The 12,601-nt window shown below is 37.3% G+C and overlaps 1 long non-coding RNA gene across 1 annotated transcript in view; it reads left to right on the top strand.

The window, feature by feature from the left end:
* Positions 1-8,294, top strand: part of LOC106500371 (uncharacterized) — a 38,875-nt gene extending 30,581 nt beyond the window's left edge. Inside the window, exon 3 of the long non-coding RNA XR_001295387.1 lies at positions 8,254-8,294. This is a non-coding gene — a long non-coding RNA (uncharacterized lncRNA). The remainder of the gene's footprint in view (positions 1-8,253) is intronic.
* The last annotated feature ends 4,307 nt before the right edge of the window (positions 8,295-12,601 follow it).

Genomic DNA, 12,601 nt, shown 5'->3' with positions numbered 1-12,601 from the left:
TGTGAAAGTGGTGAAGCAGCTAATCCTGGATACCATTTCCAAGCACATGAAGGACAAGCAGGTGATCAGGAGTAGTCAGCATGGATTCACAGTGGGGAAACCATGCTTAACCAACCTGATAGCCTTCTCTGATGGAGTGACTGGCTGGGTAGATGAGGGGAGAGCAGTGGATGTTGTCTACTTTGGCCTCAGTAAGTAAGGCTTTTGACACTGTCTCCCGTAACGTCCTCATCGACAAACTGATAAAGTACAGACTAGATTAATGGACAGGGAGGTGGACTGACAACTGCCTGAACTGCTGGCCTCTAAGGGTTGTGCTCAGCGGTGCAAAGCTTAACTGGAGGGCAGCCACTAGCAGTGTACCCCAGGGGTCGATCCTAGGTTAAGTACTTTTTAACATCTTCATTAATGACCTAGACAGTAGGACCAAGTGCACCATCAGCAAGTTTGCAGACAACACAAAACGGGGGAGTGGCTGATACACCAGATGGTTGTGCTTCCGTTCAGAGGGACCTCAGCTGGCTGGAGAAATGGGCCAACAGGAACCTCATGAAGTTCAATAATGGCAAGAGAGAGCTACTCTCGAATGGAGAACAGCTTTGCAGAGAAGGACCTGGGGGTCCTGGTGGACAACAAGTTGACCATGAGCCAGCAATGTGCTCTTGGGGCAAAGGAGGCCAATGGTATCCTGGGCTGCATTAGGAAGAGTGTTGCCAGCAGGTCGAGGGAGGTGATCCTTCCCCTCTACTCAGCCCTGGTGAGGCCACACCTGGAGTGCTGTGTCCAGTGCTGGGCTCCCCAGTATGAGAGAGACATGGACAAGCTGGAGTGAGTCCAGGAAGGGGCCACAAAGATGGTTAAGGGATTGGAGCATCTGTCATGTGAGGAAAGGCTGAGAGAGCTGGAACTGTTCAGGCTGGAGAAGAGAAGACTGAGGGGGGATCTTATCAACACATTTCAACATCTGAAGGGAGGGAGAAAAGAGGATGGGACCAGACACTCTTCAGTGGTGCCCAGTGACAGAATGAGAGGCAACAGGCACAAACTGAAACACAGGCATTTCTGTCTGAACATAAGGAAAAACTTTTTTATTGTGAGGGTGACTGAGCACTGGAACAGGTTGCCCACAGAGACTGTGGAATCTCCATCCTTGGAGATATTCAGAAGCCGTCTGGATAGGGTCCTGAGCTACCTGCTCTAGATGACCCAGCCTGCGCAAGGGGTTGGACTAGATGATCTCTGAAGGTCCCTTCCAACCTCAGCCGTTCTGTCAGCTGTATTGTATATTGTAGCATTATATCATACGTGTGTTATTACATGCATGTGGAATGTCTTCAGAATTCAGTCTTTCTTAAAGACTCTGTGAACTTTCATCTTCGTGTTTTCTTCGGAAAACACTGAATTAAAGTACCCCCACCCCAAATATAGATATTAACTACTGCTTTCTGCCATGGAACAGGAAATGGCCCATTTGCCCTCATGAAATCTCTTCTAGCCTACTTTTTATGGAACTTTAAATCCAAACTTCTAATTTAACCTTCAATGTTTGTCACTTCATAAATACAGTTTTTACATATATCACTGAAGTGAAACATATTTTACTCATTTCCATATGCAATCATTATCTCAGAATTTATTACCACTGATTAGTAAGAAGACACGTTCTTATAGCTCCTTATTGTCAAATTTTAGTTTAATAGTGTTGAGAACTAGAAGCTTCATATGATATTTGATGGAGTGCTACACCGATTGTTGCTGGAGCTTGGGTTGATTTATTTGTTTTTTTTTCTGAGCATTCTTTAGTATTGTAAAGGTCAGTACATTAGCAAGCAAAATGTAGAATGTTTACTTTGTCTAGAAATCAGTACTATAGACATATATCAACACGTACATTTCCTGTAAAAGATCGTCTCACTCAGAAAGGATTCAACATGCAAAGCATCTTTTGATATTCACTTTCTGTGGAACATTCTATATTTTAATTTAAAATGTTTTGGAAGACAGTGGAAAGTAATTGCAGAGTGTGTTTTAAATAATTGTATAGGCTTTTGAAATAGAGCTTAGCTCTTTTAACAGCATTCCAGGAAAAAATATTCAGTTTTAGATTGGAAAAATTTTGAAAATGATAAAGATTTAGAAAACTAAAGAGTGGACATTTAATTTTTTGTGTTCCAAAATGAAATTTTATATATTAAGCCAAACTATCCCCTTTGGAGGGAATATGGTCCTGTGGGTAATATGGGACTAGGAGTCTGAAGATCTGGGACCTCATGGTTAATTCTGGTGAAGATGAGCAATTCTATGAGGAATAATATATGTCAGTATAGTACTGGTGTGAGCTTCCTGGATTCTATTTGTACAGCTTTGTTCTGTGATAGTGCGTAAATTATGATTTTCTCCATGTCCCACTTGCTAACCCCTCAGAAGGAAACAGATTACCACAAAGATTTATCAGGTGAGGAATAATAATAGTATTTATCTAGCTCCCCTAGGTATTGTGGACTGTTGATATGATACTCTTAGGGATTTTGGAAGGATGGCAATGTAATATTAGTGTTTGTGTGCTCAGTCTATTAAAATTGATTGCTATAAAATGATCTCTGTGCAAAAGTTACGTATAATTCATAAAAATAAGAAAGATGAAAGAAGCGAAGCAGCTTCAGGATAGAGACTAAACCCTGGACTTGGAGCTGCCCTTGATGGCAGGGAGGTCATTGTGACTGTACTTTTGCCATGAGTCTTTAAAAGTGATTTGAATAAGAAAAATGAGGCATATTGTGGCAGCATGCACAGGGACTACTGTGGAAAGAAGTTTAAGAGGAGTCACTGGAACAGACTTTTGAGGAAACTAGGGAATAAGAAAAGTATTTTTGGCAGCTGCACTTAAATGGATTAAAATTTTTGCTATAGAGTGAAGCAGGTTAGATATAAGGGGAAAAATACATCCATTAAAACAGAAAATGCTTGGAACCCACAAAGTATTTTGGCCATCCAGGCGCATTTTCCAAACTTATGGGCAGAAAATAGCTACAAGACTTGATTAAGCCTGGACATGTAATAAAGAAAAAAAAACGGCACTCATGATGACCCTCAATTTCTGATCCTCATTGACAGAGCAGTTAGTGGAGAGATGTTAAAATAGAAGTGGCTTAAGAAGCAGACATTAAAGTTATTTTAGTTTTGGTCTTGATCATGCTTAGTTTGAACTGGCAATGGTTTGTCCAAGATGAAGTGTTAGAAAGCCGTTCAGATATGCAGAGGTGGAGTGTGATCGTTTGGGTACGAAGAGCAGCTATGAGTATGTGTCATCAGGACTGGAGTGATTGCTGAAGATTTCTAAATGGAGAAAGTCACCCAAGGATAGGGAAAGAGCTGGTCAGCTTTTTTCTTGAGAGCTGGTCAAAAAAATGAGTCTTCAAGTCACAAAAAGTTTGAATGTTTTAAGATTTCGTGTATGTTTGATTTCTTTTAGACCCAACCAGGAAAAGAATCTGAATGGTCAGACTCTATGTCATGTCTTATGAAAAAACTGGAGGAATTGAATTTAGATATTGAAGAAGCTCTGAGTGCTGGCTCTTCTCCCTCCAGTACTCCTTCTGCCAAAAGGCACAAGCTACCGGTAAGAATGTGTGTCATATGATACATTTGCTAACATTTAGCTATCAGATGCTCATGAAGTAAAGGTTTTCAGATCTGGGTGTGTTTCTGGAGAGGATGAGGAACAAGTTATAAGGATGAAATAAGTTACAGTTTTGACTCAGTAATAATGAAATCTCATGAGCTGCTTGAACTCCTGCAGGCCAAATGAACAGATATGTCATAGGATTAGACTGCAAGTTTTCTGTCAACTTGAGCTAAATTCATAAAATACCGTTTTTAGAGGGGAATTTGGATCCAGGTGATTGCATTTGATACAGTTCGTCATTATAGAATATTGTGAATATGAAGTTCTGGTGTTAGCCTATTTGCACTTGTAGTATTTATTTAAAGACGTAACAGCAAGAGAGACACTATATATCTTCATTAAGACTTGAATTAATATTTGTTTTTATTTTATATGAGTAATTGATTTAGAGTTGCATTCATATATTTAAGAATATTTTTTGATAGCTGGTGTCAAAAATTGATGACATGCAATTTCCCAAGATATTTTTTGAGGGCAAATGGGCTTGGGAAGCTATAATATAATTTTAGTAATTTTTGAATAAACAAGGTTTTTTATAGAAGCAAGTAATTGGAGAAGGAACAGTATAAGAAGTTAGGGGTATTTGTTCTCTGCTTTAATCTATGATTAAAGTCAATTCTGAAGATAGAGTTACGTTGAACTGCAGCTCTGAATGTTGGTGCTAGCTTGAAGTTCCTGGAAAGTGAGTTTACTTGAATGCTCTTGCTGCCTCTGATGTTTCAAGGCTGGTGCATTTTGTAAAAGTAAGTTTTTTGAGTACGTGTCTGCGTGCATCACAACATAGATGTTCATGTCTGTCAGACTGGAGAGTTGAAAATCTTGCATCTCTGGGTGCTGCACTTCTGCTATATCCGTTTTCATATTCTGCAGTGAGAATGTAAGCAACAGAGTATCCATAACCATCTCTCATTTTGTTCTTACTGTACATGTCAGCAAGTCAGAACCAGCTCTGTCCAACTGAATTCTTTTTATTATTCACTTTGTCTTTACTTGTCTGTCTATTAATGGACAGTGTTCTTGTAGGAAACTGCTCAATGTCATCTGTCAAAGTACAATGGCAATGTAGCTGGCTTTTCTGCCTGAAAGTGAAATTCAAGCCATCAGAGTTCAAGCACTTCCCACTGTGAGGCAGTCTGATTTTGCTAACTAGTGATCCTAACATCTGTCATCTTATGCCTGTGCCTATTCTAAGGCAAAAGCCATGGTTTCAATAGGCATCATTCCTTTTCTATGAAGATCTAAACATCATAGGACACTGGATTAAATCCATGGCTGGAGCATTCAGTGAAAGACATTTGGCGTTCAGACAGTGAAAACCAAGTCCAAATAGTCAATGTGTTCAAATGTCTTTGATACATAATGACATCAACATCAAAAGTTGTGCATAGAGAACACCAATACCAGCATCCCAGATGCTTACTATTCTATTACTGACGCCCAGTGGCAAGACTCATGTCTTGAGTATAGAAGCCAGGACTTCAGGTACAGCCTATTTCCAGGGATAAGTCTCAGAGAAAAGCCTGTGCTAGCAATACAGCTGGCCATGGTTAACATGTTGATAAAACTCACCTTCAAGCCAGTCTCACTGGTCTTGGCACCATTTTTTTTCCTTATCAGTATTCACTTCTGCTCAGATGAATCCAGAAAGATTCCAAGGATATTTCTAATATAGTGCCAAAATCACCATTTTTCTCAATATGATGTTTGAGGAATTACACTCCTCTTTCTCTTCATCAGGTCACACCTTCTTCCCACTCTGAAGCAGCAGAACTTTCTTTGCTTTATTTGTCTATGGACAGGTAAATATCAGGTAAATCAGCCCACATTCTTACTGTGGTCTTATTTGATAGACTGAAAAAGCCCTTCAGACATCCAAGAGCCAATTTCACTACAAGAGATGGAGAGGACATGTACCACAAAGGTTTTCCTGCCCAGACCAGCAACATCAGGCCAAAAGAGTCAGGAACAATCTGTTGTGGAACTGATGGTAGGACACCATTTGCTGTCTCATGCAAAGGTATTTGTAATCAAGCCATTTCTGAGCAAGGGAATCATCTGCCCTAATGTAAACATTTAAGAATTAGTAGTTTCAAAATGAGTTGACCTCAGTCTTCCTGTATAGGCAAAGAAGAGAAATAGATTCTCTTAAATCTTCCATGAATTTACTGTGAAGAAGCAGACTTTGTAAATCTCAAAGTGACAGTTGCTGTGGAAAAAAATGAACAAACTGTTGTTTTCATACAAGTTGTATGAGTAATTTATCTTTTATCAATTCATCCCATTTGGTCCATATTTCTTAATATAGCTTGTAATTTGTTCCACACACATCCAATGCTTTATCATTGTCATTCACATTGAAACTTGAATAGAAAGATCAATCTCAGACATGTTTACTAGTAAATGTGTAAATTTGCCATCTATAAAATAGTGCACCACTTATGGACTCTTCATATGTTTTTATCCTGTTTTCATTATATAAACTGGGAATTGAAGCAAAAAATTATGAATGAAAAGCCATTTTGGGAAAAGTGCTCACAGATGCAAGTTCAAAGTCACAGATCCAAAGTCTCAGAACTAGGTGACTGTGTTATATAAGTGGCAGCATGTTTGCTGGAGCCGTTGCTCTGAATATTGGTCTCTTGAGGGCATGGGCAATTTTTAACGGATGACCCAGTGCTTGTGTGACAGATGCTTTGTCTCAAGCATATACCTATAATTTAATCACTGGCTTGAGACAGTCTATTTTCTAGTGAAGGGTTTTTCATCTGCTAATTGAAGTAACTTTTTGATATTTTATTATTATTTATATTTTCCCGTTGTGGAGATATTTTTCATTAATAATACTCTATTGAATAAAAATGTTGCAGAAAGAAATCTAAATACTTGTTAGTTAATGAAAATAGATGATTGGGTGAATGAATTTTATGGAAGTTAGTGGGTGAGAGTAGGGGTCTAGCAGTATTTTGGGGAACAAATTTAAGGTGTTTTCTAAATCATTCATTAACTTAAAATAAGCTGTTAGGTTTAATTTGCCTTGGCCTGTCTTTACATCTGTGTAAACTGCAAATTACAGCTGGTCAAATTTTTATTGGGAAATAGCATTGGGCAATAGCACTGGGTGTCTGACTCAGTATCTGGTCCAGTAAAGATATCAGAAAAAAATTATCTGTCATCCATATTTTTTTCTGAAACATTCTCACCAATGCCATAAATACATGCTATAAATACAGGAAACTGGGCTATCTGCATGCACTAAAAGAGCAAATTTGCTAGTTTTGAAAAACTGCAATTAGTAGTACAGCTCCTCAAAAACCTGTTCTTTTTCTATGAAAAAAATCTTTCTTAGCAAGAAAGATAGTTTATAAATGAAATAACAATGATTAAAAAGCCTTTTGGTAAACAGTGTGTTTCACTATTGTTTAATATATCTTCCTAGTTTCCATTTAATGTCTAATAACCAGTGTTAGTACAGAAAAAACAGCAGATCTGAAGATGAGAATGGCATTTTTAAGTTTTTTTAGTCCTTTATCATTCATGAATAGTGACATAGAAATCCTGTTTGATTATAAATACCCTGTCTGATATTAGAGATAATTTTCATAGAACAAAATTTGTCTTTAACTTACACATCCTCTTAATGCTTTTGAAACAGCATGTTATCTTCGGATTTCTTTGGGCCGCATGCTGACTCTTTTGTTTGCTTTGCATTGCCTCCTCTTTTCACAGTCCTAGGAATATACTAACTAGGAACTAGGCAGTTACTGTTACAGACCAGCAGCAAATTTTTCCTCTTGTGAAGAGAAGCAGCCAGAAAAGGGGCTGATTTTGATTGATGTACAGCTTGGGACTACTCTGCAGTGCACCCACAATCCTAGTTCCCTGGTTGTCCCCAGCTTGGATCCTGGTGGATTGCAATACAACTTTCTCCTTGCTCATACACCCACTTGTTTTGAAGAAAACCAAGATATGTGGGGGAGTGTTGTGCAGCTGGTCTCTTCCTGGCATTAAATTCAGTGTGGCCTGGTGCATATGGTGACCAGAATTAGGACATGTATCTTTTAAAAAATTGTGTGAGAAGGGAGCAATTGAGTAAGATTTCCCCTGGTTTGGGGGACAAGGAAAAGCGGATTTGGAATGTTCAGGTTCTGTAATTTGAAACAGAGTTTGCTGTATCTCTATTTAAATTAGATAAAGAATATGAAATAAAGTCAAAATATATTTTTAAATAATTTGAATAACATCACTTCTCTTTCTGAGGTAGAGGGGATTCAGTTCCTTGATACTGAAGAGGACATACTGCTATTTAATAGTGCTCCAGTTGTTGTACACTTGCTGTTAAGGAAACCACTTTACAAAATATCTGGATGTCTAATGTAGCAAAATGTAAAAAGAAAGATGCAGATGTTTTTAAGAAAAAAAAAGTTTGAGGCCAAATGTTTACTTTACATCGAAAAAAAAGCATTTAAAAAGATAAAAATAAAATTCCAATGTTTTTATCTTGCTGCTCACATTAAAAAAAATATTTATGACCTGCCTTTATTTACAGGGTTTTTAAAATTCTTTTACAGTGCCCTGTTCAAGTGGAGACTGGCTTTTATGGAGATCATCAAGGAAAGAGATCTTGGAAAAATAGAAGAGCAGGCTACCAGGATCTAGATTGTTCATCTAGCCCAGTGTCAGCTGGAGCACGACCAAAAACTGATGTGAGTAGCTACTGCATATCTACAACATAATCTGATTTGACCAGTAATCTCAGAATTTACTGTTTATCATTAAAATCATTTCTGTGTTTCTTTCAAGTAATTTGTTCTGCAAATACTGCAGTGCATGGAGGAGTTCTAACTGCAAAATGGGTACAGATAAAAGGTCAGTCTTCAGTAAGACTCCAGGGCAGTGGGATTCATCTAATCTGATTTCAGATACCTCTAATGTAGACTGCTACATCTGAACTAGTCACTTGGACTCCTTGGAAAGAAATAGCCATGTCTAAAGAATAATTCATCTTATCTGGAAGTTACATGAGATGGATCCCATGCAGGCATCATAGAGTCACTACTACATCTTTTTCTTCATTGATTATTTTAGAATTAGAGTCTTTACATTTTTAATTTGACTATTTGTTAGGCCCAGATTTGAATTCCACCCCGAATTCTTTGCAAGTGGAAGCGTTCAGCTCTGGAGGTTTAGTTGAGCCCTATTTCTAATCAATAATAGCAATATTTATTTTGTTTCTTTACAATGTGATGCTGTAGGCTGTGATCAAAGTGTGTTAAATACATCAGAGGATTTCTCCTCAGGCTTTAGTTCAGTTCCTAAACAGCTCAATATTGTTACATTTATGCATATAAGAATAACTTATTTCAGGATCAGTGTCTTAGTTCCAAATGCAAATGTTTTTATCCCTCAGTTGTAAATTACTTAGGTGCCGGTAGTGTCTGTGAACATCAAATAACATGAGAATAGTTGCACTGGTTTGAATCAAAGGTACTTCTAGTCCAGTATCCTGTCTTTGACAGTGGCCAACACTGGATGCTCAGGGAAGAAGTATGAGAACAGGGTAAGGAGATGGTATGCCGTCTCAACTTCTGTTGAGATATTTATGGTATAGACACATTGAGGCTAGAAGCTATATTGCAGTTTTGTAATTGATAGCCCCTTAGGGTCTTTTTGCCATTAATTTTGGCTAATTGCTTTTGTATTCATTTTTTCTTTTGGTATTCAAAGCATCTTGTAGCAATGAGTTCTGAAGTTTAACTGTGAAGTATGTGAAAAAACACCTGTTTCTTGTTGTAAATTTGCTACCGGATAATTCATTTGTTAGCCTATAATTTTTGTACTATGAAAAATTGAATCCAAAGAATCGTGTAAGTAGTGAATAGTAACTAGGACTGTTTTTTTTCCAGTGTGTCTGAATATGTATTTATTGATTTTGACTTTTATCTGCCAGTTTATCTTATGCTTATTCAGTAGCATGAGGTCCTTTTGCATCAACTTGCACTCTTTTTTTTTAAATTAAATTTAATATCATCAGAAAACTGCCTGTTTTCATTCCCCCATTTTCCAGACCATTTATAAGTATGTTGAACATATGTTGGTGAGACTACCAGGTAAGCTCTATCCACTGTAAAATTAAAAAAAACCCCAGCTTATTCCTAGCCTTTTTTTTCCTGTCTTTTAGTCAGCCTTGAAAGGGAATTTGTATTTCCTAACACCTTTTTTTTCCTTGACAGCTTAGTTTAAGAGCCTATGATAGACAACTTTATCAGAAGGTTTTTGAAAATGGGCATGTACGGTATCAACCAGACCATCCATATCCACATGATTATTCAAATGAACTAGATTAGTGAAGCATGACATCCAAAAGCTGTGCTGACACTTCCCTATGAGCCTGCATTACTATCCATGTGTTTACTCTGCTCTTAATCATACTTTCTAGAAATTTTCTGTCATGGATATCAGTCCTACTCATGTCTTTTCCACAAATTGCTTCAGAGTCATTTTCAAATATTGGCATCACGTATGCCACCCTCCATTCCTTTGATACCAAAGCCAATAGATTTTAGCAATAATTACACATTATGTTAATAGCTCAGCAATTCTTTTTCTCCTAATGAGGTACTTATTTCAAGTTATCTATGCAATATTGGTTAAAGCAAAATCTATTATATTAAAGGCATCTTTAAAACTGTCACATTGGCCAGCTACTACAGAATGATGTGTGTGCTACCATGCAAATTCTGTATTTCATTAAATGAGCCTACTCCTGTTCCCTGAAATGGAAATTTGAAGGTGGGATCCGCTTGCTTACTAATTGTCTTCCCACTAGCCCACCTTTCCTTAGAAAATAAAATACTTAAAAATATTTTTCAATTCTGCAAAAGCAAATTATTTGAACAAATAATTTAATAAAACAACAAATAAAACAAGTTATTAGAACAAGTATTTGAATTTGTTCTAATTAGAATAGATAGTAGAATTCAGTAAAAAGTGAGATGTTTGACTGAACTTTATTTTTTTTTTCACCTCAGCAAAATGTTCAGGTATGTACAAGTATCTTTGTTTAACTGCCTCCCCACTAATATTTTGTAAATATTTTGAAGTGTTGCAGTAATACTGTTGTTTGGGAGAGAAGTCAGAGAAATAATATTTTTAGGATTATTTTTCTTTTCTAAATTCTACATTTCTCTGTTGAACTTCAGGAAATACTAATATAGCAAATACCACTCCCATAAATCTTCATCAGTACAGTCTATGTATTGTATCAAGCATTCTTGTAACAGCAGTGTAGCACAGAATGCACTACTGTTGTTTAGGGTACAGTCTAGTCTAAAAACCTACTGAAGGCAAATGTTTTTTTTAAAAATTAACAGTCTTTTTTGGAATTGGCCAGTGCTGTAAATCAGACATAAATATTGAAACTTGGTTTTGCAAATTTTTTACAGTCTAATTTGAATAATGGCATATCTAGATCCAGATAGTCTTTCTGCATGTTTCTGTCATGTCTCTCTAATAACTGAATTTTTACCTCTTGTTACTTAAGATACAAACTTTTCCATATTTTTGAAAAAGGACACACCAAAGTTACTTTTATTACAATGAAAGGGATGGATCCAAATGATAAAAGGCCTAATTCCTTTTGTGTCACACTAGGTTTGCATCCATTTAACTCCCATGACCTCAGTGGTATAATACATATCTTGGGAGTGACGCAAAGATAAATCAGATCCGTTGGGTATTGGTCCATTAGTTTCTCTTCTCTTCCAATTTTTGGATGAGTCATGAGGTGAGAAAGAGCTTATCTGTTTCAGCTCAGTCCCCAGGTATTCATACACCCAGGCATTTAGAAAACCAAATACTCCACAATTTGTCATGATTAGCAAACTTAGCCCAAGAGACCAATGTTAGAATTAGCAAGGATGCTGTAATTCAGGAATAATATGCACAGAATTATGCAGGACACAGTTGTTCAATTTTCAGTATAAGGCAGGATGTTAACTGCACGCTTTCATGGATGCCAGCTATGCTGACAGCCTAAGAGATGCAGTGAAGTGGCTCTGGCAAATTTACATCACAGTCGGTTTTCTGTTTATATGCCTTTAAAAGATTACTCAAATTTGTTACAACAATTTGACAGAATAATACATGAAAATATGTTTTTAGGGCAATGATGTGTCATTCACGCATCCCCCCGCAAACAGGTTGTTCCATTGAAACATTTTGTGGAAGCTAGAAAAGACTTACCTGAATCTATCATGAGGATATTTAATATAATACACCAAAAATGCAGGCAAGGAGTTACTGCGGGAAACACTTTTTGTGAGGCACTGAAGAAAATAACAGCAAGTTTCATGTGGCAAATGCAAATATCACAAGTCCATGTCTACAACATCTAGACTGCAGTAATAATCAGTGGAGAGAGACAGGCACTCCTACAGCAGGATCCGTCTCATCCTGAAGTAGTCACCTAAATCTAGGTCATCCAGTTCAAGTGCTTTATGCCCTGAAAGTGCTGATTTTTGTTGTTTGAGTATTCAAAGAGCCTGGAGTGACTGGCTGAAATGTAGGTGCTCAAAGCTAGGTGAGATAAATCCCTCCCATGGTGTGTAAGTTATGATCTTGTGTTTGATGGGAAGTGCCTGCCTCCTTATCTGTGGTAAGTCTGCTTTTATGTTTTCTATTTAAGGACAGCTGATTAGCACAGTTTTGATTTCTCATGCTTTAGTTCCTCAAATAGCTTGAGTAGATTAAACTGAGAGGGTTAAAATTAATGCTTTTATAACTTTGGGGCTTTTTTAAACCTGAATTCTGCATCTGATTCACTGCTTAGCCACATGAATATGTGTGCTGGTGCAAGAGAGGGAAAGAGTGGCTGGCGATGAGATTGTGAATTGCTTCTTTCAGCATCAGTGCCCGCTT

Source organism: Apteryx mantelli, chromosome 1, assembly GCF_036417845.1.
Source record: "Apteryx mantelli isolate bAptMan1 chromosome 1, bAptMan1.hap1, whole genome shotgun sequence".
In the NCBI taxonomy this organism is placed as follows: domain Eukaryota; kingdom Metazoa; phylum Chordata; class Aves; order Apterygiformes; family Apterygidae; genus Apteryx; species Apteryx mantelli.
This window is presented reverse-complemented; position numbering and strand designations above follow the sequence as displayed.